Source organism: Capricornis sumatraensis, chromosome 4 (assembly GCF_032405125.1).
Source record: "Capricornis sumatraensis isolate serow.1 chromosome 4, serow.2, whole genome shotgun sequence".
NCBI classification, from domain to species: Eukaryota; Metazoa; Chordata; class Mammalia; order Artiodactyla; family Bovidae; genus Capricornis; species Capricornis sumatraensis.
The window spans coordinates 41,172,976-41,199,965 of record NC_091072.1 but is presented as its reverse complement, the minus strand read 5'-3'; the positions used below and the strand labels follow the sequence as shown (position 1 = coordinate 41,199,965).

At 41.9% G+C, this 26,990-nt stretch overlaps 1 protein-coding gene and 1 pseudogene across 1 annotated transcript in view; both read right to left on the bottom strand.

The window, feature by feature from the left end:
* The window catches only part of CSMD1 (CUB and Sushi multiple domains 1), a 1,675,023-nt gene that overhangs the window by 1,019,826 nt on the left and 628,207 nt on the right, over positions 1 to 26,990 (bottom strand). The window lies entirely within an intron of this gene.
* On the bottom strand, positions 5,866 to 6,763 carry LOC138078936 (protein MEMO1-like; annotated as a pseudogene).

Here is a 26,990-nt window from a genome sequence, read left to right as displayed (position 1 = left end):
AAACACAGGAAGTAAACTTTCTTAGAAGCTTTCCCTGAGCTGGAATGAGCATCTCTGGGAAGCCAGTGACTCTTCCCCAGGTAGAGGAAGGAAGAGAGAAGCTCTGAGAGGAGGACATTGGGGAGACCAGCTGGGGTCAAAGGGCACCAGTCAGATACTGAATTAAGCAGTTGTTATGGACTCAATCTGACTGCGGTCCTTTCTCAGTTTAACCGACTATGTACTCTGTCCACACATGAAGCAGTTTTGCAGCCCTGAGCTGGTCTAAGGGTGTCCTGACACCTGTCTCAGGGGCAGGGGCAGACGTCACCCTCCCTAGATACAAAGAGGCTGACATGGCCTCTCCTAGGTCACCAGGACCGGAGGATGATGAGTGGCCACACACACAGCTTTGCACTCAGCCCGGGCAGAAGGCAGCAACTCCCAACTGTTTAATACCCTTTACGTCTCTCCTGATTTTAAAACATGACACCTCATGATGTTTCCTCATCCTAAATCTTCCTGAAGTTTCTTAAAGGCGAGGAATAGGTTTTCCATTAACTTTGCCTGAGAATAACAGCCACTCCAAAAATAACGCATGCTCAGTGTCCAGACTGAGTCTAGAACTTGAGGCAAGTGAAGCACAGCCATCTACATGCCTTGATTCTGCCTGTGCCTGGCCATCCTAACCATTCCTAACCTCAGGTTACTTTTTTCCTTGAAAACACAAGGTGACAACACCTGGGGTCTTCCTCCAATGTGAAGTCATGTCTCAGATGTGAGGACGCGTGTCAGGACCAGGCGGTCAGGGCAGGACCCTCGAGCATCCTCTGACTACTGCCGGAGCTGGAGGGACTGTGTCCTCGCTCAGCACCCACATCGGGTGTGCAGTAATCAGATGCTTGAGGAGCATGAAGACACATCAGCTTTGTGTCCACCTCTGATGACAGATGGTAGAGGGACTGAAACCTCATTCCAGCAAAACGTGGCCTAAAATTAAATCACGATGTAAGTGACTGCTACATTGTAAAAGTCTGAATGTTTATGTATGACGACAGGAATAAGTATTATTGATATACTGAATTAGGATTTTGACAACAACTATCTGAACTTACTGTGGAAGCATTATATATGCTGTCATTTTAATATATGAAGAAGAAATCTGACACCCTTTTTGTGTGAGAAAGGGAATGCTTAAGTTTTCAATAATGACAGAATTTCTGGAAAGTTGTCAGACTAGCATGCAGAGATCTAGGTAATTCTAAGAGAGTAACTCATTTTAAGCAATCTCACCTGGCATTTTTGTCATTTAGGAAGAGCTGTTAGTCAACATATGATTGAGTTGTATGACAAAAATGTCATTTTCCATTTACTGTGAGATTCATGTTGAGTTACTCAACTACTAAGTAGCCTGTGTTAAACTCAGCTCTGAAATTAAAGACACATTTACATGGGAGATATTGAAAAGGTCAAATGTACTAGAAAACAATGAGTTGTTGATGACAGGTAATGGTAGACTAGGAAGCTATCACATTGCACTGGTTTTCTCTTAAAAAATGAACACCTGCCCAGAACACTGGCTGAAAGTGAAAGTTGCCCAGTTGTGTCTGACTCTTTATGACCCCATGGACTATACAGTCCATGGAATTCTCCAGGCCAGAATACTGGAGTGGGTAGCCTTTCCCTTCTCCAGGGGTCTTTCCAACCCAGGGATCAAACTCAGGTCTCCTGCATTGCAGAGAGATTCTTTACCAGCTGAGTCAGGAGGGAAGCCCAAGAATACTGGAGTGGGTAGCCTATCCCTTCTCCAGCGGATCTTTCCAACCCAGGAATTGAACAGGAGTCTCCTACATTGCAGGTGGATTCTTTACCAACTGAGCTATTAGGGAAGCCTGAGCACTGGCTAGGCTAGTTTAATCTAGTATGGAGCCCAGCAAAGTGAAGTGGGTCCTGACCCTGAATGTGCTTTGTAAGCACAGATGTACCACGGTGAACACAGAAGATCCAGCCCAGGAGATGGTGGCGAGTCTCTTGTTTGTTACTGAGCAGGAGAAGGAATCCTGGGTGATGAGGCAGCTTCCAGGTCTTCCTGCCACAAGGACGTGGCCATGTGAACCCTTGGGTCCTTGCTTACTCAAGAAGCAACTGCAAGAAGGTTCACCATCCTTGACGTTAAGGACTCTGGAAATACAACCAAGGACTTTGAAGCCAGGTTTTCATGCTTTGCAATTGAAATATGGCTCCGGGCCCACTCAAACTACCAGCAAGGAAAAAAGGAAAACCTCCAGGGTAACTGTCAGGGGAATGCTGGCCCCGTAGCAAAGCGGACCTCTGCTAGATTCAGCTTCTCAGTTGGCAGGGGGACTGTCCGATGCGGCAGGTATCTGAGTGTCCCTGTGGTCTGGGCACAGCTGTGGCAGCTGGCTTTTGGTGGCAGTGAACTGTGTCATCACAGTTTCTCTGAAATCACCAGGTGGTGAATTCTGTGTATGCTGCCTTCTGGCCCCAGGGAGAGAAGCAACACGGGACTTCCTGTCCATGTCGAGAGGGCCGCCGTTTCTAGTACTCAGAACCCTGCCTGGGCTTTTCTGTCTCTTCAAGTTGTGTGTTCTACTCCCCTCAGCTTGCCAGCCTCTTGTAGTTTTCATGGGCTGCAGCTGCTGTTCAGATGCATTCTGAACGCAACATTCTGAAAATACAAATGATGACTGTGCCCATTAATTCTGCATAAGATCTCTCTCAAGAACTTTTTCCCCTCTTTATATGCTTTGGGATTTGACGATTCAAGTCACACATTTAGCATATTAGATAAGCTATTTAGTAAACCAGAACTCCCAAAATTCTTAGGCTGAATTTTAAATATGAGCCAATCTAATGGAATGGAAAATTTTTAAAGAAATAAAACCATGATTTTGTGTGATGTTTCTGATTTTTAGGGTAATTTTACTGTTTTTTTTTTTTTCAGGTAAACATCTAGACAATCTTATTCTATTTTTAAAAATGAAAGACAGACCCAGAGAAGTCAAAAGAGATTAATGCCATGCTCTCACTTGGAAGGTCAGCTTTTACGACCAAATAAATATTTTCAACATGCTACCAAAACAAAGGCATTTTCTTAGAGTCATTAAGGGAAAGCAGCAAAGCAGAGACCAGAATTAAATGTCAAATTATTTTCTGTGAACTTTTAGCTTGCCTGTCTATTCACTGCTTAAATTCGCACAGACTTTTTTTTTCTTTTTTTACCATTTCCTTGAACAAAAAAAACATTCATTTCAGTTGTACTGACCTTTTTCTTCTTTATTTGTTTACAGGCACTGGTTACATAAGTTTCTAACACAACCCGACTTAATAATTCCAATTTTTAAATACTGTCACTGTTGTTTTGATTTTTTTCTAAAATTTCTCTATTTGCTAAAGTAAAAAGACACATCCATTCTGTGATGAAGCAATTCTTAATATAACTTTAGGTTTTTGTAACCAGTGTGTCTGTGTCTGGATCCTTCTGTCTTTCCTCCCTAGGATGGGTTTTGTCTCTGCATTCCTTAGGAAGGAACATGGCGTGGTTCCCTAAGAAAGTATGACCACACACCCAGGCAAGAGTACCTGAGTGGGCTGCCATTGGCTACCAGCTAGATGACCAAAATAAAGAACTAGTGGCAAAAAATAGACAAAAAAGACTCTTATTCATAGTGGTTAAGTGGGAAAAGCCAGTTAACAATGTTATTGACTACATGATTAACTGTTCATGTTTCTCTTCTAACAGCATATTTTAATGAGACCACTGATATGAGTTATCCAATGAAAGTTTTCTACTTGTTTTACAGCAGTTACTCTTGCCTGAAAAATCCCATGGGCAGAGGAGCCTGGTGGGCTGCAGTCCATGGGGTTGCGAAGAGTCAGACACAACTGAGCGACTTCACTTTCACTTTTCACTTTCATGCATTGGAGAAGGAAATGGCAACCCACTCCAGTGTTCTTGCCTGGAGAACCCCAGGGATGGGGGAGCCTGGTAGGCTGCTGTCTATGCGGTCTCATAGAGTTGGACACGACTGAAGTGATTTAGCAGTAGCAGCAGTTATTCTTGTGAGCTATATTAGCAGGTGAAATGTTAATCAAATCAAACGGGAATCAAAGTCTAATAAGCCCCTGCAACTGAAAACATACAAGTTACTACTGTCAAGGTTTCTGCACCAGCCATGTCCTATGCAGAGCTGCCATGGAGGGTGGAGGGAGGCCTGAGTGTGTGTCCTGCACTTCCCTAGAAAGTTCTCTCTGGCACTAGGGTTCACATGTCCTTCCAAAGGCAACACTACACGTGGTGTTAGAGAGACCGTTTTCCAAAGAATATGTCACTTTTGTATATTTACCTCTTTTGTGACCTCTTGCACTCTACTAGTGAAGCACATGCATAATACTACTATCATCTGAAAGTATGTGACAATATTCCTGCAGTTGTTGATTTTTTTAAAGACAGCATGCATCCCAAATAATTCTTGTATAAGTAAAAATACTACTGAAAACTATAAAACTCCCTGGTTATTCTGTAATTTTAAAGAAAATATTTAATTTCTTAAATATATCACAATACCATTGCCACTGGAAGAAAAAATGTGATGTAAAGCATTTTATCTTTTTTCCAGAGCTAGTGACTATTCTATTGATAAACTCATATAAATCAATGAATTTGCCATAATTTGAGATTTTGCAGCTAGTTGCCAGAAATCAGCAGTGATTTTAAACACACATGCAAAACACACACACACACACACACACACGCACACACACAATTTTTAGTATGTATGTCTGTGTATACACAACCTTGGACACACACTCACATCTATTAGCTCAAAGTCCAAGTAAGAAAATTTGTTTCTTTAATAAACTCTCTCAAAAAATTACAAATAACTTGGATAATTATTTTCCCTGGGTTTTGATTTACAAGCCAATCATGCTTTGGGTTTTTCATTTCTCTTCTCCTTCAAGTATTACTTTTCTGATGAATTGAAAGAAAGTGAATCAAATATGTAGATTTCTTAAATGGGTGAAATTACATCCATATTTTACTTTTATTTGGACCAAATATTCAAAATAACATTGCAAATAATGGCATATAATCACCTAATAAAATGTGTCAATTTTTTTTTTTTTACAGTTTGAATAATAAAAAGGAAAACATTGTGCACCCATGGCTGATTCATGTTGATGTATGGCAAAAACCACCACATATAAAGTGATTCAGTTCAGTCACTCAGTTGTGTCCAACTCTTTGCAACCCCATGGACTGCAGCACACGATGCCTCCCTGTCCATCACCAACTCCCGGAGTTTTATTTATTTTTATTATTTTTTTTTTGAGTTGTGTAGCCCTTTATTAGCAACTAAAATAGAGGGTATCTATTGTACAATATGGGTAGTAATTGACTATAACTGGATAATTTTATATTCTAATATGGATAATTTATAAATGCAACTTCTTTATTAAAAAGCTTCCACCTTTTTGCAATTGCAAAACTATTCTGAAAGCAGAGTATATGTGCACAAGTCTGCAAAGAGTGCAAATTAGGATATGGTAAATGCTTCACAAGTTACTTTCAAAAAACTGACTGCCACAACTGTGCCTATACATTACCAGTTTTGTTTTTTTTTTTTTTTGATCAAAATATTTTGATGCCAGCGTTCCTTCCACTGCTCTAAACTATAAGGCATTCTTTTTTATGAGTTGAAATTAAGGAAGGACTACACCTACTAGAAAAGAAGAGAAGAAAGTTCTATTAGTTTGAGGTTTCAGAATCCCCCCAAACCAGGACCAGTATCTTGGTAAGGGTTAGGCTGGGACCCTGGACAGAGTATAAGTATGTGCAGATGGCATTCCTGAGGATTCAGAGCTTCAGTGAACCGAGAGTGCTCCAGCTGCATAACTCACTGAACTGTCTTGCCAGTTTCTACACTGGCTGGACTGGGCATAATTCAAAAAGGGAAAGCTCATATTCATTCCATTCTTCTGCAGCTCTGTGATATCATTTAATAACACCCCAGTGGGATGTCTTCCACATATAGTATTATGGTGTTTCTTCAAGTAATTGCTAAAAGATACAGGATCTAATTGTTCTATAATACTCATACCCATTTTATCTAGATGTTTAATGGCTCTATAAATCTCCCCTGGGATTCATCATAGTAACTGTAACGGAACCTTTGACCCCAATGGCAGAAATCAGAAGAAACCACAAAGAGATTACTAGGATCCTCTAGGTATTTACTGAAGAGTTTTCCGAATTCCTGTTCTTTTGACTCACTCAGAGCTCCAACCAATACAGGAATAATGGTAAACTCATCCTTATGGCTTTCCATGGCTTTAGCTGTATAAGGCAAATGCATTTCAATACTGTGTTCATCTTCATCTGTCTGCAGAGACATGCGTTCAAACATTCCTGTCTTCCATAGTTCTCCATAAATCTTTGGGTCAATAGGAAGGTCATACAGAGGTGTTCTATATATATCCACACTGAAAGTGCACATCGAGAAAGGGGTGCATGATGAGAAGGCCCAAGTATGAAAATTCTCCGGGTAATAGATGGATCCACTTGTTTGTAAGCATGAGCAGCACAAGACCCACAGGACGTATACCCTGCATGGGGCGCAATAATGGCTCTAGCAGGTCTTTTTGTAGACTGTACTTGTGAAAGCCAACCTTGTAGCTGGGCGTTCAGCTGCGGTCCTGAGGCTGTGTACCAGCTCCCCCCGTGACTGGCTTCCCGGCAGACCACTCGGTTGGGCATCTTGGTGCCTGTGCTGCTTATGTTGCCCGAGGATGAATGAGGAGGCAGCGGCAGCGGCAGCAGGAGCGGCTCCGCGAGGGGACGAGACACCGCGGGCCCAGCCCAGGAGGCGGCGGCAGCGGGGAGGGGATCGACCCGGCCCAGGAGGAGGAAGTGGAGGAGGCGGCGGCCCGGGGGGAGGAGGAGGAGATGGCAGCCGAGACCGAGGCCGTGGCGGCGGCGGCAATAATCACCACAAACTCGGGCGGCCGCCGGAAGATGGGGCCCGCAGCGGCCTCACACTGAAGCTCGGAAAGCTGTGGCCCCAGACCCCGGAGTCGCCGCTGCTCCCCAGCCGGGGCTGGTTCCTCCGAGCCCACTCCCGGAGTTTTAAACTCATGCCCATTGAGTTGGTGATGCCATCCAACCATCTTATCCTCTGTCATCTCCTTCTCCTCCCACTTTCAATCTTTCCCAGCATCAGGATCTTTTCAAATGAGCCAGCTTTTCGCATTAGGTGGCCCAAGTATTGGAGTTTCAGCTTCAGCACCAGTCCTTCCAATGAACACTCAGGACTGATCTCCTTTAGGATGGACTGGTTGGATCTCCTTGCAGTCCAAGGGACTCTCATGAGCCTTCTCTAACACCACAGTTCAAAAGCATTATTTCTTCAGGGCTCAGCTTTCTTTATAGTCCAATTCTCACATCCATACATGACCACTGGAAAAACCATAGCCTTGACTAGACAGACCTTTGTTGAAAAAGTAATGGCTCTGCTTTTTAATATGCTGTCTAGGTTGGTCATGACTTCCCTTCCAAGGAGTAAGCATCTTTTAATTTCATGGCTGCAGTCACCATCTGCAGTAATTTTGGGGCCCCACAAAGACAGTCTGCCACTGTTTCCACTGTTTCCCCATCTATTTGCCATGAGTGATGGGACCGGATGCCATGATCTTAGTTTTCTGAATGTTGAGCTTTAAGCCAACTTTTTCACTCTCCTCTTTCACTTTCATCAAGAGGCTCTTTAGTTCTTCTTCACTTTCTGCCATAAAGGTGGTGTGATCTGCATATCTGAGGTTATTGATATTTCTCCCAGCAATCTTGATTCCAGCTTATGCTTCATCTAGCCCAGCGTTTCTCATGACATACTCTGCATATAAGTTAAATAAGCAGGGTGACAATATACAGCATTGATGTACTCCTTTCCTGATTTGGAACCAGTCTGTTGTTCCATGTCCAGTTCTAACTGTTGCTTCCTGATCTGCATACAGATTTCTCAATAGGCAGATCAGGTGGTCCTGTACTCCTGTCTCTTTCAGAATTTTCCATAGTTTATTGTGATCCATACAGTTAAAGGCTTCAGCACAGTCAATGAAGCAGAAAGACATGTTTTTCTGGAACTTTCTTGCTTTTTTGATGATCCAGGGGATGTTGGCAAGTTGATCTCTGCTTAATTATCACCCATTTAAAATAAAGTAATTAATTAAATAAATATAAAGGAAAACATTTTATAGTATTTATAAATGTAGTTCTCTCAAAATATTTGAATATTTATTTTGATAACTTTATATTTCTTTTCATAATAATAATAATAAACTTTGTTCATGATAAACTTTCAGTAATGGGTGAAAACACAGCTCAAACTACTTATAAAACAGTGTGTGTATTTAAAAGTCCTGGTGATTTAGTCAGTCATAAGCACCTATTTACCCCACTCCAGCACTCTTGCCTGGAAAATCCCATGGACAGAGGAGCCTGGTGGGCCACAGTCCATGGGGTCGCTGAGAGTCTGACATGACTGAGCGACTTCACTTTCACTTTTCACTTTCATACATTGGAGAAGGAAATGGCAACCTACTCCAGTGTTCTTGCCCGGAGAATCCCAGGGACGGGGGAGCCGGCTGCCGTCTATGGGGTTGCACAGAGTCGGACACAATTAAAGCAACTTAGCAGGAGCAGCAGCAAGCACCTATTTATAGAGTATATAATAGGATAATTCACATATGTTTTTAAGTAAAGATTTTAAGTAAAATCAGCCTGATATCATATTACTTTAAATTATTCAAAATAATATATCAATTGATCAGGTGTTATAATAAAATTATCTTGACTGAATGGAGCAAATCCCAACCATCCTTCACTAAGAACCCAGAACTCACTTTAATGAAAACATTTGTGCTGGATGAAGTTGTTAATGTTTAAAATGATCTGTGTATTTTTAACTATTTTAAATCTCATCTGGCAAAAACACAGCTTCCAACTGACATTTTTTTCATAACCTTAAAAAAACCTCTCCTTCTAATGATTTGAAAATTATGATGCATGTCTGTATGCAAAATATGTAATTGGGCTACTGCCAAATTATGTCATGGTTAAAACTGTAAGCCTATAAAATAGTTTTGCCCAACTGCTTGGAGTAACTTACTAACGAATGTAAATAAATTTGTTTAACAGGAGATAACCAAACCAGAAAACAAAAAGCCAAGAAATAATTAATTACAGAATCTTCTTCCAAATTCTGATGAGGGGTACCAATACTTCAGATTTGCTCACAAGAGTTCCATGGTGCACTGCCAAGAATCCTGGGCTGGAAGAAGGGTGATGATCTACACACTCGACAATCTAGCTTTATATTTAACACCTTTAGCCAAGATTTTAATTTGTAGAATAATGACTGTCTCATAGTTTTCAAGAAGATTCTCAATCATGTTTTACATGCTCATTATAATAGGCCTAGAATGTGCTTTATAAAATGATGATGATAAATACTGGGGCTTCTGGTGTGGTGGGCAGAAGGCAGTTGAAATTAATCAACTAGTGGACTGATTATTGATGACAGTTTTTCTGAGAAGTCACTCTTAGAGTCTCCACATTCAAATCATGTCCAGCAGTTTGCCTTCCTTCCTGAATAACACTGCCCAGATGTCTTCCAGGTGGTGGCCAGGCACGCGTACCCTGCAGTGGCCCCTGCCTCCAGCAGAGTCCCTCTCCTGGACTCTGATTTGCGTGCTCATCACTCAGCCTCTGGGATCGATTCCGTGTTATTGCTGCTGTTGAGTTGCTAAGTCATGTCCAACTCTGCGACCCCCATGGACTGCAGCATGCCAGGCTTCCCTGTCTTTTACTGTCCCCAGGAGTTCGCTCAAACTTACTTCCATTAAGCTGGTGATGTCATCTAACCCTCATCCTCTGCGGCCTTCTCCTCTAAGACTCAACCCTTTCTCTATGCCATCCATTACTTTCCTATTAATATTCTTACATAGAAAGAGCCAGGTGACAGAAAGGGTTGTCGCAAATGTACTTGTTTTTCCCCTTCGTGATATGATGATTTTGGAACAACTGAAAAATGTCTGTAGACACTGAGGCTTTAAGCCTTTTAGTGCTAAACTGGACATTTCCTTTTTTAATTATTGGGTGGAACCCATTCAGTGCCCCTACACAAATCCAATTAAACAAACACACTAATAAGTCACAGTGGAATGACTCTTGGGTGGGAGGGAGAGGGGCGCCTCTTCATCCACTGGCTGTTGCTACAGCGGCTTCTTCCCGTGCTGGGAGGCTGGCCCGAGGTTTCTGAGAGATGATGCATACCTCACGTGACCTATGAAAGACATCCCTGGGACTCCTATGGCTTCAGAGCACTGCTTAGTAGGACTGATTTAAGAATGTCCAGGAGATGAGTGATTCAAAGACCATGGTTGGCACACACTTCATTGGACACAAGCTAAAGAAAGAGAGGAAATCATCACCATGTAGTTCAAACTGTTCCCTGATAATTCACTTTTGAAAACTGGTTGTCTGTTTTTAATATAACTTCAAATCATACTGTCCATATATAATTTCTAGTTATTGTTGCCCTTGACCTATTCAATACAGTCAGATTAAACTTTCAGAGTTGGAGTCCAATCACTGCAAACCCTCAAGTGCAGGGAGAATTCAGATCTTCAAAAAAGAGCAGAAACTGGCCTTCTAGGGCAGCAACATCCTCTCCAGGTGAGCACCTTGTGTGGGTGGGAGATATTTAGTTCTGATATGACAGTTCACCAGAACCGATATCCTAGAGGAGTTATTTGAAAGCGAGTATTTCTGATCTGAAGACTTAACAGTTTATCTTCTTTCCCCAGGAAGCTTTTTTTTTAATCAATTGCCTTCCTTTTTTTCTGAACTTCATGGGATTATAACTGACTTTCCCAGTGAGTATACACTTTCACATGTTTTCCTTTTATGCACAGCATCCTTACATTTTTTCTTGAAGACCTCCCTTAACATTTCCGGAAGGGCCGGTCTAGTGGTGATGAATGTCCTCAGCTTTTGCTTTGGACCAATTGCTGGAAAATTTGGACCAGTTGCTTTCAAGCACTGATGCAACTCATTTAAATGGGATCTCCTTTTGTGCTTTCCCTGTTTAATGTCTGCCTCTCCAAATCTCCCATTTTCCCTACCACTTGGAATACAGTTTTACCAAAGTGTCTTTCTTTTGATCTCATTTCATTCATGACTTTTCCCATAAATTGTAAGTATTTTATTTTTTTAAATATGTTTATATATCGCAAACTCCATGAAGACAAGGACATTGCACAGAGCCTAGAAAATGTACGTAAAAAAATCAAATGGAAAGAATGAATCAGTGATCATGGTCTAGGCAGATGGTCTCTCCAGACAGATAAAGAAAACAGAATTAATCTGAGCTACATTAGCTACTCATCTAAGTGGTCAAACAAGGGTTTGTCTGACTCCACAGCTCTTACTCTTTGAGCTATGACATGAAAAATTTTCTCTTTTTACTCTACTGTTTAAAAATATTTTTACATTTAGAGTCTAGATTTATGTTAAAGCCAAACGTATTAGAAAAGAATAATTGAATATCACTCAGCCATACAAAGGAATGAATTTGAGTCAGTTGAATTGAAGTAGATGAACCTAGAGCCTATTATACAGAGTAAAGTAAGTCAGAAAAACAGATGTTGTATATTAACATATATATATATGGAATCTAGAAAAAAATGGTACTGATGAACCTATTTGCAGGGCAAGAATGGAGATGCAGATGTAGAGAATGGACATGGGTAGGGGTGGGAGGAGGAAAGGCTGAGATGAAATGAGAGAGTAGCATTGCCATACAGACACTACTGTGTAAGATGCATAGCATAGCTGGTGGGAAGCTGCTGTGCAGCACAGGAAGCTCAGCCTGGTGCTCCATGACAGCCTACAGGAGTGCGGCAGTGGAGAGGGAGGCTCAGGAGGAAGGGACTATGTATATACGTGCGCGCGCGCACACACACACACACACACACACACACACACACACACACTTGTGGCTGATTCACTTTGGTGTATGGCAAGAACCAACACAACATTTAAAGCAATTATCCTCAAATTAAAAACAATAAATAAATAAATGAACAACCGACAGGAACAGAAAGAAAAGAACAATTGACAAGTACATGGATCTTGCTTCCAGCTATATTTACACAACAAATACAAAAGTATTATTAATTGATGGGGCTTAATTACCCACTTTATATACTCTCTACTGATTACATACCAAAAAAAATACAGCTTAGTGAAAAATGGAGTGTGTCCCACAAGAGATCACGGTGAATAATTAAACTTGTACCCTCCAGGGAAACCGACACACAAGAGCCCGTTTAGTTTCCAAATTGTTGACATACATCTCTTAATGGAGAGAAGTGTTTCTCAGAGAAGGACAGCAGTTGATAGAGGCTATTGACAGAGTGATTGGATCTACCATGAACAGTTTCTAAAGATGCATATAAGCATTTCCTGCCACACCTGGGTTTAAAGGGAGCTCTTAAATACAGATTCACATTCCGCAATATTGGAATGAAAACGTTACATTCCCTGCTATTTTAGTTAACAGCAAGATAATTATATTAGTTGGCCAGTAGTTTACATATCACCTAGACATGACAGGCCAGTGAATGAATCAGGAAATGTGTATTTGAGGGTATGAGGCTGTGTGTTGGCAAGTCTGTGCAAGTGACAAGTGGAAATGTTAGTCACTCAGTCGTGTCCGACTCTTTGTGACCCTGTGCATTGTAGCCCACCAAGCTCCTCTGCCCATGGAATGCTCCAGGCAAGAATACTGGAGTGGGTACCCATTCCCTTCTCCAAGGGATCTTCCCAATCCAGGGATCAGACTCAGGTCACCTGCTAGGTCTATGGGGAGTGGCTTATTGGAAACTGTGATCACCTTTGCTTCCATTTTTCCCCCACTTGGATGTATGTTTTGTTCTTTTCATTCTAATGTCAACATTACAAAATCCTAGGATGAAACTTCCACTATTAAATTTATTCTGAGCTCTCAAACAGAAATGATATATTAATTCCGGAGATTATAATCAGCTAACATTCATTATCTTTCTTATGATTACTTACCACAGTCTACCTACTACAATAATTCCTACAAGATGATCCAACTAGATCATGGATTCCCTGAAGACAAATTATGTCTCATTCCTTTCTGAACAGCCTGCCTGCCACAGGTACCCAGCATAGCAACCTAAAATAGAAGATGAAAATAATTCTTGCTGAAGCAAGAAAGGTGTAAGTGTCGGTTTGTGCGGGTGTGTGTTTCTTCTCTGAACTGCTTTGGATATCATGGACTTGACTTTAAAAAATTCACCTTGAGGGACACTCACAGGTAATCCACTGTTCTATTCAGAACAATACATATTTTTATTCTTCTGGGACCCAGGTAAAAAGTCCCAGGTTAAATTTTACTTTCAAATTTCATGTTAAAAAACCAAGAGAAATGTGGTAACTTCCCTTTGCTGCTAATAAGAGTATGGTAAATTGCCAACTTCCCCTTTTTGCCACAGATGGCTGGAAATTAAAAATTAAATATTAATTTTGGTCTCTGCCATTCTATTCATCTCCATTTATAGTTAATTAATTCATTCCTCCTGGCTTTCATTTTCTACTTCATTATATTATTCTGTATGTGTTTTGTTCAAACAAGGCAATGGGCGTAATTTGTAAACACAGGTTAGGGATAAATTCATAAACAAAAGAATGGTAATAGAGCTCTGGATCCATTTCACAATAATGGCACCACAAGCTTGCATGTATGTCTGACTGTTACGTTGATCTTATACTATAGCTCCCCCAGAAAAGATAGACTGCTTGAGCAAGTGCTGAATGAAGTGGCTGTAAATTTGAATTTTTACACAACTCTGTCTTCAACCCGTGTACTGAGAACTTCCTGTGGGACTAAAAAAATGAAGGGCAAGGTCTGCCTTGAAGAAAAGCCTCCTATCTAGTGAAGAAACAGCTCATTTCCAGCAAACTTGTGACCCTAGGTTCCCCATGCGGGCTGTACCCTGGGACCTCGGGGGCTGGGGTCAGTGGGTAATCATGTGAAGCTTCAGTCACCCCATAACCTGCCATCCCTCAAGACACCAACTGCTTCATACTCCTCTCTTTACTTCAGACTTCTTAAGCAGGCCTAATTTTGCCTCTCATTTATACAATATTTCATAGTTCACAGATTTATTCAACTCATATTCTGTTTGTACTCCTGGATTCTACCTATCAATAAAGATGTTATTCCAAGAAACTCAAGGATGTGTCCATAATTGTAAATGCTTCAATACGCCTTGCAGTGCAGCAATACAACACCCACAGGTGAGTTTGGAAAGGATAGATTCTCTTAGGGGCTAATGAATAGACTCAGGCATGTATGTGGGGAAGTGATTCGAATGAAGAGTGTCATCTGCCTTGTGCGCCCTCTTCACAGCGGTACTGAGATGGCTCTTCCCAGCTGGGCTCTAATTATCACTAATTGAACGTGCTGATATTGGTGTAAAAGATGTGTCCCCAAAATATTACATGAGCGTATTACAATCATGATGCTTTGAAGGGAAGGTGGCTTCCCATCTCTGAGACATCCTCTGTTTACTGAGGTCTGGCCTACCATCGATCACCTTCCCAGTGCTCCCATCAGCTTTAATGAAAGAAACATAATATGGGAACAGTGGGTGGATGGGGAATTCATGTCATAACATGCAGCTGATTGCAAACCACAGGTTCCATTGCTTTTAAACTGCCTCCTAGAAGCGTGGGCTTTACAGCAATTAGAAGATGACAAGAAGAAAAATAATAATATCATGCAACACCTGGGCCATAAGATGTCTCCTCCAGATGTACACAGCAGTATGTGGGCAACACAGAGCAACACTAGAAGGCTCTGCTTTACCCATTTAAACATGGCACCTCTGTCCCTTACTGGGTTTATAACTGTGGTCAGAGTGGAGCGCACACACACGGGTAAAATCTCCATAACAATGTTTTAGATCAGGACATGCAGGACATCTTCTCTAGCAGCAGACTGTAATATGTTCTCATGTATTTTGAATATTGTATCAGAGGTGCCAGGCAAGTATTATTTTATTTTGATTGCTGCTAAAGACATGAGAGAAATGTTGATGAAAAGTTAAGGAGGTGTCAGCACGCCTGCAGAGACAAAAGGGAGAGAGAAAGAAAGTAGGAAACTTGGCTGTTAATCTGCTTTTAACTCACAGGATGTGGTGTGGGATGTAGATGGAGGTTTGCATCCCCCCAGAATCCATACGCTGAAGCCCGATTCCCAGTGTGGTGATAAGAGGAGGTGGGGTTTTTGGTGTGCAATAAGGTTTGGATGAGGTGGTGAGGGTGGGGCCCTGTGATGGGATTAGTGTCTTTGTGAGAACAGGAAGAGACTAAACTTTCCCCCAACCCACCCTGGTGCCCAAGTGAGGACACACGGAGAAGACAGTCATCCTCACCCCAGGAGAGGGTTCTCACCAGGATCCAAGTGGGCTGGCACCTTGATCATGGACTTCCCAGGCTCAGAACTGTGAGCAGCAAATTCCTGTTGCTTGTAAACCAGTAAGTTTATGGTACTTTATCTTAGGAGACCAAGCTGACTAAGGTAGTGTGGAAAAGTACCTCAATTTTAGAGGCTGTTTGAATTGCAGGCAGTCATGGATAAACCTAGTAAACAGAGAGGGTTGCTCCAGAAAGATCACTTGTTCTAACAGTGTGGCTGCATCCTCAGCCAGCCAAGCTGGGGTGAAAACACAGGAACTAGGAAGGGGGCTTCCCAGGGCTCTTACGCTGTTGACGGCACAGACGTGCCTACGTTCTTTCAGCTCCCAAGCTCATCAAGGTCGCATCTTCTATTCCCAGTGAGTTACTTTTCTCTGTTTCCCTCTTTCTACATTTTTAAAATATAAAGTCAACTGCATCATTGTTCAGTGCTTTACAGACTACAAAACATTTTCCAATATATCACTTAATCATCGTTCAGTTGCTAAGTCATGTCCAACCCCATGAAGTGCAGCTGTGTTGGTCAGAGTTAGCGTCTCTACAAACCCTTGCCTGTGTTCAGCTGAAGGCAGTCTTTTCAGGCTGAAATTCCCATGGGGTTTCCCACTAAAGAGTACATCCTCCCCTCATCTGGGTCCACACCACTACCCACACCCAGGGGCCCCATAAACTACCATGTGCAAACTATGGCTTCCCCACAGTCAAAAATGCCCCTCCTGCTGGTTTACTCCAATAATGGCTACTTGTGTAACACGTACCCAAATGCCAGGAGACCTACAGTAGAAAATTGGGGTGGAAGTTATGCTGGACATGCCACATATCTCCCGTATGGAATCCACAATGCTTTCCCCAGTAGAGAAAATATAACCTTGCTTACTTAAATCTTTTCAAACTCTGTTTACAACACATGGCTCACATTTTACATTTTAAATCTGATAAATGAGACCGGTGATGTCCCCCTCTGATTGCTTTTTAATGATCTGTCATGTCATCATTTCTCTCTTTGACTCTAAGAGTCCCCTGAAGAAAGACTGTTAGGTAGTTCATTCATACACTCGATAAACATGCAACGGGGAACTTTGATCCTACACCCCACACACTTGGCAAAGACAGTACGAGGAGTAGTTAGAACCTCCTTCCTAAATGGGTCATCAGCACACCTACCAGGAATATTTGATTTTGTCTGATAGGCTTCCTGTAGTATAAAGCTACACAGAGTGAACCACAAGCTGGCCAAACTTCAAGATGTCAGGTTTATGTCCTGGACCTGCATTCATGAGCTGTAGGATGCTGTGTGATTTATGATATCTTTCGTTTCCTCATCTGCAAATGGGGATCACAATTGCACATACAGCAAGGGTAGCTGGTAGAATTAAGTGTTTATAACCATGGTTGGTGCACAGAATCCATATCTAGGTCTTAAGTACTGTTGTTATTATTACTATGATTAAACAACCCATGAGGAGAAGAGTACTGATTCACCATGAATGATATGCATTATCTAGATCTGGAATATCCATGAGAAGGTCACCCATCATTAAGAAGCACTACTTTTAAGAAAGATCCTACCGAAGTAAGTGGGCAAGATGTTGCCTGGAGAGGCCAGATGCCAGCAGACAAGGCAGGGCCTCCGAGGATGGAGTGCAGGGGAATTGGGCACAAGCAAAGGACGCTTCTCCGCTCTCACGTGGGAGATGCTGACGGTAGAAAACCAAGACAGAGATGAAGGAAGGAGCAGCAAAGGGACCACTGTGACGGCAGCAAGGATAGTAACCACCATGGTCACAGCACCGCCCCCAACCCTGGGCCAAGGGCAGGGCTCAGCCATGAGCATCCTCCCTCCCACAGCCCCACAACAACCTGGAAACTTCCACTCTGCAGGAAAAAAAAAAAAAATTGGTCCTCATCAACCTAGGAAGACAGAGCCCGATAAACTGTGGGCTGGGATTCCAACCCAGGCTGCGGACTTCTTCCTCTTGGAACGTCCAGCAATTCAGATGGTCTCCAGGATCTCCTGTTTCCTCCCACACTTAATATAACCTCGACTGTCAGCAAACCTTCACCTGTATATTAAGCCATTCACGAAAACAGGCGTATGGAGCTACCTGCCCAAACCTTGGACCAGAAAACTGCCCACCAGTCCCACAACAGCCCTTGTTAATGGCGAGGCCGTTTTTATTTCTGACTTTGCTTTTCTTCCATGGACTCCTTTTATCACAATGTTCTCAGACAGCAGTCCTCCTCAGGTCATGCTGCTGACTCTGAGAGATGTGTTTTCATGATGATGGGGTTGCTGCCACAGATTCTTCCCTTAGGGAACCTCTGAGTCATCTCTCCGGACACTCGATTGTAGCTCGGGAGTGCAGAGCAGTCACAGAAAATTCTGGCCCAAAGACTATCAAGCTGTACTTGTAAAACATGATCTATACAGTGAAACAATACTCAAAACCAGTGGCAAACTTCATATCAAATGTTAGATTGGTATTCTTACTAAAATTTCACACTTGTTCCCAATGTACTGAGCTAAATTCCAATCCACTGTCAAAGGCTACAGATCAGTAGCTGTTTTCCAATTTGGAAAGTTTAATTTCAACAGTTAGTGCCTTTGGTTTTAAGATGATAAAGCTAGATAGAGATGCACTAATATATGTTTCTAGAATGGAATACAACATTAAGTAATGACTTTTTTTTTTTTTTTGAATCCTAACACTCTTAAATATAAGATCATGATTTTTCAACTAGGTACATCAAAGAAAAAAAATACTATCGTCAAGTATAATATTTAAACTTTTTTTTAGTTAAAGAAAGAAAAAAAAATATAACTAGAGCTTGATTTGAACAGATTGCCAATTTTCTTTTCCAAAAAACCAATGTGTTTTCTTGGTTCTGAGCTCAGCGTCTATATCACGGGCACTCACATATGCAAATATTCGTGTATGTGTGTCGGAGCACACAAACCAGGAGGAAGGGAGGAAATGAAAGAGAGAGCTTGAACTGATGTTTGCAAAGTCAATACCTGACTTCAGGCTTTGATCCAATTCATGGTAACTCTACGAAGCTATGCAAACTATGAGCTAGAATCTGGTGATAATGGGAGAGAAGTGGATGATCCAGATATAGAAATGACTTTTCCTGCAGACATATCTGTTTCCAGTCATTGGGATTACATTACACATTAAAAAAAAAAAAAAAAAACAGAAATTAAATATAGGGCTTCCCTGGTGGCTCAGGCAGTAAAGAATCCACCTGCAAGATCTGGACTTGATCCCTGGGTTGGGAAGATCCCCTGGAGAAGGGAATGGCTACCCCTTCCAGTATTCTGGCCTAAAGAATTCCATGGACTGAGTAGTCCAGGGGTTGCAAAGAGTTGGACACAACTGAGCAACTTTCATTTTTTTTCTTTCAAATATAGGCATACCTTCTTACCTGGTCTAACATGTACACACACACACACACACACACACACACACACTTTTGAATGGGGTCAACTGCTTAAAAGTTGCCCAATGTAAAGCTACAGAAAATGTACACATAATTTTACTCGCTTGCTTATCTTATGAATACTGGCAGTCTGCCTGTATGGAGTGATGGCCTCCTTCTAGTATATGAAACCTTCACAAAACTGATCTGTGGACACAAGAAAACTCTGCGGGGGATGTCAGGAATCTCACCCCAGCTTCTGGCAACTATTTCCTCCATGCTGAGCTTCACCCCTATGCCTGTCTCCATGCTGAGGTTCACCCCTGAGTCTATCTCCATGCTGAGTTCACCCCTGCACCTGACTCATGCTTGAGGTTCACTGCTGCCTGTCCTCCATGGTGAGGTACACCCCTACATTTGTCTCCATGCTGAGGTTCACCCCTGCATCTGTCTCAACACTGAGGTTCACCACTGTGTCAACCTCCATGCTGAAGTTCACTCCCTTGCATCTGTCTCTATCCCCCAAATAAGTTTTTCTTATCCAATTCATTGTGCTTCCTTCCTTTGGACATCTCAAACCCAGTCTGGATGAGCTGCATGCTTTTCACTTTTTTCACCAACCCTAGCCTCAAGTTTCCCTCCTTATATTTCTATGCTCTTTCTTGAATGTCTGACTCCTTTCCTAGTCTGCCTACAGGAGCCACTCTACTATCCAGGGTCACATAGCTGGGAGCTACGGTTGAAATGAGAGGGTCCCTCAGCTAATTCTGGACCAACTGCCTTAGAAGATCTTTGGAAAGAGTTTCCACCTTAAATCACGCTGATGTTCTGTGGTGGTAACAGGAAAGAGCAAGTAGGGAAGGTCCACGAAATTGCCCCTGGTCTAGCTGAGAGCATCAGAGTTTCTCCATAAGGCATCCCCCTGTTTCTAGAAGTTTCATTCCCTGAAACCCTTCTAGAGCACTGATCAAAATAGAGATCCTTGAACACAGCCAGAAACCCCCCAAACTTTCCAACCATGAGTCCTGGACATTTGAGATGTTGTGTTCCTTCATTGTTCTGTGTGAGTTTCTGCTGTACAGCCAAGGGCATACACATACAGAAAGTTGCTTCAGTCATGTCTGACTTTTTCACACTTTATGGACCATAGCCCTTCAGGCTCCAGGGTCCTCTGTCCATGGGATTCTCCAGGCAAGTACTGGAATGGGTTGCCGTGTCCTCTTCCAGGGAATCTTCTCATTCCAGGGATCAAACCTGTGTTTCTAATATCTCCTGCATTGGCAGATGGGTTCTTTGCCACTAGTGCCACCTGGGAAGTTGATACATACATTCTGGGAAAGAATGAAAGCAGGAGGAGAAGGGGAAAACAGAGGATAAGATGATTGGATGGCATCACCAACTCAATGGACATGAGTTTGAGTAAACTCCAGAAGATGGTAAAGTACAGGAAAGTCTGGCATGTTGCAGTCCATGGGGTCACAAAGAGTGGGACACAACTTCGTGACTGAACAACAGCAACTATATATATATATATATATATATATATATATATATATATATATATATATAAAATCTATTCATTCATATATAAATACATATATTTTAAACATTTTGCACATCCCATGTTCAAAATGTCCCTGCACATTTTCTGTCCACACACATTCTGCTCTCAGGGTCGTTGAAACACTCTTTAATGGCCTCATGAGGTAATTGTTTCTCTTTCCTCAAACTCTGACTGCTCTCTTCACCTCCACAGCTGATATCTCATGTTTCATACACAGCCTGGCAATCATGATGGATACAGCTTATTCAGAATCTCTGTACCATGGACAGCGACAGAGTTATGACCTATATTTTAATCTTTGCTCTGCAAGCTAAGTATCATTAACCTCATTTTACAGTTGGGAAACGAAAACTCTTGGAGTCTGAACAGCTAATCCAAATCACCCAGCTACACAGAAGAAAAAAACACATTTTAATCCATCATCACTCTCACTCCAAGGCCAACTCTCATCTGAAATGAAGACCAAGGACTTGCTGACACAGCAGAACAGGAGGCTTTGCAGACAGAGAAAAGGGGTTGAGGGCAAGGCTAGAGGAAACAGCAAGTGAGGATCAAGTCACTTTCAGTCTAAGGTGCAAAATGGAATGCAAACCTTGCCTGGAATCAGATCAGGCCAGTCTCTGTGATATGTCAGAAAGCAGAGCTTTCTCCTAACCCATGGTCCCAGGTGTTAATCTACATCCCACCAAAGACATGTGATTCACGGTCAAATATGCTTGGTGAATCGCTACATCCTGTAGCTGATGTTAAGTAAGATATTAAAAGGTTGAGAATCCTTGGCAAATGAAACGAACTCTTTAACCCAATGTTCTCTAAAGAGTTCAGAATGATTCATTTTCACTTGCTGTTGTTGTTCCATTGCTAAGTCATTCTCACTCTTTGCGACGCCATGGACTGCAGCACCACAGGCCTCCCTGTCCTTCACCATCTCCAGGAGTTGGACCAAGTTTATTTTCAATGCACACCTATCAAGAGACTGGAAACATGCTAATACTGCTCAAAATGTTTGCCAGCCACTGAAATACTATGTATCTTTCTCTTCTGACCACCCCCACCCCTCAACTCCTAGCAGTCAACACTACAGCCAAGCTGATTCAGCTAATTAAGTTGGAATCTCCACGGAGTGGGTGGGGGCTATGTACTAATGATATGAAGCCCAAACTGGAAACTCAGGGATGAGTTCAGTCTTTCCAGGTTGGCCCTATTTTCTGCCAACAACCCCTTATAAAATTACAAGACACTTTTCAACAAAGACCAGAGAGCTTATATTATCATACTCTGCAACAGAACTACTATAGCTGCCTGGGGCTGGATGGTGGGGGAAATGGGGAGATTTGGTCAAAGGGTCCAAATTTCCACTTCTCAGATGGGCAAATTCTGAGGATTCAATGTTTCGTATTGTGACTATGGTCAATAACACTGTACTGTAATCTTGAAATTTAATCTGCTGTTATTGCAGTTATTCATTGTCCACTGTCTTTCCCCTCAGATGCTCAAGAGCCTCACTTCTGGGTCTGGTCCACAGAACAGGGGCGCCCACATCACCAGGGGACTTGCTGGAAACAGATAACCTCAGTGCCTTTCTCAGATCTCTCGAGCTGTAACCCTAAAGGAAAAAGATCCCCGGTGATTCCTGCACACAATGCACTTGAGAAGCATGGGACTAGCATCCGTCACAATTGTGTGTACATGTTATGTGCTTCAGAGTTTGCCGAATATATGCATATATACTTTGGTACAAATTCTATGGTTCTTGCATTATATTTTTCCTAAGTGTCTACTTTTAATAGTAAAATGACCTGGGCATATATAGCATTTGGATTTTCAAAAAAAAAAAAAAATGAATGGTGTATCAAAGACAAGACACAGGTTTGAAAGGTTCAGCACAGAAGAAACAAAGCTTTTATAATTTTTTAAAAAAGGGAAGGTTATTTTCTAAAAATAGCCCTTTAAAATTAAATATACATTAAAAACAAAAGTGTAGGGTTTTCAGAACAACATTTTAATTTGAAAAGATGAGAACTCTGGAATCTCTATGGCACTGTTTCTTAAAGCAATAAACACACCGCCAGTTATAGAAATCTCTGTATGTTGCAGGCCGTTGGCCAAGGGCTTTGCAAACCACCCCTCATTTGCTCCATTTCACAAGCCTCTGCTGTCTTGTCAGGGCCATTTCCATCTCACAGACACCAGCCTGGGACTTACAGCAGCCCGCTGTGCATCCTCAAGCTTGCAAGTTGCAGAGCTGAGGCCATATCCCTAAACTGAGAAAGTAGGCTTCTCTTAGCTGCTATCCCAAGCTGCCTGCTATGGCAAGAGGATGGAGAAACTAGAGGAAACAGGCCCTGCTGCCCCACCTGGACGAGAACAGCTCCACAGGCAGTGGGCTCCACTCTGAGGACACACAGAGACTGGCCTTCTGTCCTACGAAAGGACCCTGTAATGAGGGGCAAGGGGCCAATCCTTGCAGGATGCAGCTTCCTTATCTAACCACAAAGGAATCACCTTAGGAGGTTCCCTAAGTTCTAGATATTCTAAAGCTCATAATTCACAGAAATAAAAACCTCCTGGTTTTTTAAAGAAAAGATGGACTCTAATTGCCATGAAATTAAAAGACGCTTGCTCCTTGGGAGAAAAGTTATGACCAACCTAGACAGCATATTAAAAAGCAGAGATGTTACTTTGCCAACAAAGGTCCATCTAGTCAAGGCTATGGTTTTTCCATTAGTCATGTATGGATGCGAGAGTTGGACTACAAAGGAAGCTGAGCACCAAAGAATTGATGCTTTTGAACTGTGGTGTTGGAGCAGCCTCTTGAGAATCCCTTGGACTGCAAGGAGATCCAACCAGTCCATCCTAAAGCAAATCAGTCCTGGATATTCATTGGGAGGACTGATGCTGAAGCTGAAACTCCAATACTTTGGTCACCTGATGCAAAGAACTGACTCATTGGAAAAGACCCTGATGCTGGGAAAGATTGAGGGCAGGAGGAGAAGGGGATGGTTGGATGGCATCAGCGACTCAAAGGACATGAGTTTGAGTAAACTCTGGGGGCTGGTGATGGACAGGGAGGCCTGGTGTGCTGCAGTCCATGGGGTTGCAAAGAGTCAGACATGACTGAGCGACTGAACAGAACTGAACTGAGTTGTCTAAAGGGTTTCAAATCAGAATGACTTCAGTGCTTGGGCTTATTAAAGTCCAGTGATGGGAAACGTTCACTGTTCCAGCCACTGCTCACAGACAGGACTCTCCAAGCTTGCATGCTATGTGCCCACAGGATGGAACCTGAGCAATAAAGTGGCACATTCTTCAGAGATGCCTTAGATTGCACAAAATTACCTTATCCTCCTAACCAGTGATCCATGAAAATTAGATGTTCAGAGTTGGAGAGAAACTTTAAATGAAGACATCAAAATGTACAATTGGAAAACCATGACATACAAATTTGGCTGATTTGGGGAATAAAAGAAAGCTTACAACTATTATCTAAGAATGGATAAAATAGAATTTGCAAAACAGACTCTTAAAAGGAGGTATGTTTTTAAAAAGAAAATTTATTTTAAAGTGTTAATTTAATTGTAATTTTGCTTCCTGGACAAAAGACCACATACAAAGAGAGGGGTGAACTGAAAAAACAACAACAACAACAACAACAAAAAACAACAACAACCAACTAAACAAATAAAAACCAACAACAAAAATCAGGCAATTTGTGTTTTGTGAAATGAATTTATATTCCTAAAGGCGAAAATTTTCCCATTGCCTGTAACACAAATAATTTATCCATACCAAGTAAGATTTATCACCTTATCTTACGGAAAAAGAAGACTTTAAAAAGAGGGTTCTTGTGTCATCATCGGAGAAAATGGGGCCAGACCTGGCTTTGGAGTGCCTCAGGCTCCCTGTGGCATCCAGTGAGGTCAGACAAGACAGCAGTCACTCGAGGACAATTCTGGAGTATAACATGCTTTTTTTTAATAATAAAAACATAAAATTATTCCTATTTACTTTTATTATCTTGACTTAAAGACCATATAGGAATATCATCTTGACATATTTAAATAAGTGAATAATTATGGTCTGGGACTGTCTCTCTTTCAACTTCTGCTCTGCCACTTGGAATGTGTGAGGCTGTGAGGCAAGACATTTAACCTTCTCTGAGTTCACTGTCTCACCCATGAAATTGGGAAAAGAGTATCTCTAAGTCGTGGTGACTGCTTACACACTTGCCTGGTACTTAGCAATACCTGGTGAATATTATTATTCAGTGTAAGTTGTTTTTAGAATAACGTGTTATTCAAAGAAATTTTTAGAGAAATGTATTTTGAGTACAAGAGGGACTTAGGAAGAGGGTTATACTGACATCATGTTATTTATGGCCTCAGGCCTTTGGAGAGCATGCAGAGGTTTCAGAAAAGTAGAAGTTCATAGACTGATACATACATACACACACATACACGATATCTGTTAATATTTTGCTTGCTTCATAGAAAATTCTTAAATGCAACATTACAATAAGTCTGTGTAATATAATTATTATATTTAAATTTAAAATGGAAAACATTAAAAAAAGCAATTATACCAGTTGGTGGTCATGGAACAATGCTCTGTGATCTCTTTCTCCTTCTACCTGAAAAATGCTACCTTTTCCCCCAAAACAACGTGACCAGGCTGAACCACTAACATGATGGAGGTCAAGGTTACGGAAACAGAAAGACTAGAAACAGTCACAACTTGGAGGCCATGAAAGACACAGAATTCAATGCCACACAGACCCCTAAACTGAGTTCTGGGGCAGAAAAAGGTCCATCAGTGAGTTAGTGTCGGTGTTAACTTCTTGGTTTCCACAACAATGCTACAGATGTATAAGATGTGACTGTTAGGGTAACTTGGGCTGGGTGATAAACCAACGGTCTGAGCTGGTTTTGCAAATTCTCCACAAAATGACGTTAAAATGAGCAGTTAACAAACAAAATGAGGAGGGAAAGGTTGGGGCTTCCTTTCTGTACAGGCAGCAGGTAAGCTGAGGGACTGCTTTTGGGTGTTGACGGCTCTGTGCATGCCTCTATAATTCATCCTCATTAGAAATTAAATAGACACCAAGTCAATTATCAATTAAGTGACAAGCTGGATAAACACTGCAGGTGTTAATTGACCCTTCAAGGGTTCTTTGAAGTTCACTCAGCATTGCCAGTTCCTTTGAAGTTCTGTTTTGGTTTCAGCAAATCGCTGATTAGATTGATTTAATGGGGAAGTTTTGCCTGGTTAATGGGAACAGAATAAAGTGTAGTTACAAGACTACTTTTTGTCCTCTAACATGTAATCTCACACAGTCCCAACAGGCAAAGGGGTAGGGTCATGTTGCTTAGTGAATAACTAGACTTAAGCCTTAAAAAATATATCTATGTAACAGATTTTCTATTGATATAAGAAGCCAGGGTTAATCTGAGGGGGCTGAGAAGCATTCTTGAGTTTGTGATCAGTGAGGTTTTCCAGGGAGTACAATGGTGTAAATTTCTATGCCCTCCTGGTGGTACTCCTCCCCAGGTTCTACCAATTACATGTCACTTACGTCTTTTAATGTCTGTTCAGCTCAGCAGCCTGGGCATTCCACACAGAGGCTGGCTCCTGGACATACACGCAAGAGACACAAACGTCCTCTAAGGTGAAGACCAGGATGCATTTAATAGGGCAAACTGAGGGTGTTTGCCAGGGAGGAAAAAGGCCAGGCTGGTGGGCAGGGTGGGCTATGCTCTGAAAAGCCTTGATCTGTTAAGGCTTCAGTTGGGTTTTATTCCAAATTTCATAGCTCAGTCACTGAAGGTTTTTGAGGAAACTAATGCATTTAAGTAAGTCTGGGGGCGCATCTTAAACACATTCGTGTGTTCCTGTTTTTCTTCCTTCTCTACCCCTAGACACACCCACCCCCTCTCGAAACAGGGTAGATAATCATGCCCAGATATGAGTGCATATTTTAAGTATATCAAACACTCTCTTCCTGGTCTTTTGTCAAGACTTTCTGATGTTCCAAATTCTTTTCACCACCATGTCTTAATTTAGAAACCTTTAGCTTAATGCTGAAAAAAATCAATCTTTTTTTTTTCCCCCTCTTGATATTTCCAGAATTAGGAGTTAGATTGGATCACTTTAGAAAGAAAGAAGGAATGATTAGCCTCACTGCTAACCAGGTTTCTGACTGCTGGAAAAATCGTAATTACTAGACCACTCTGCAAAGACAACTAGGACTGATGGCTCCCCCTTTAAAGAAGGTATTGAAGGTATAAGACACTGACCTGTCTAAACTCAGCATCTAACTAGTTCGAAACGAATCGAGCCTCATCTGATGGACGCAGAGTGGCTCAGGCTAAAGCAAATACCGCCCCCCTCTCCGCCCTACCCCCCGCCCGACGCACCATGATTAACATATGGACAATTTTGGAA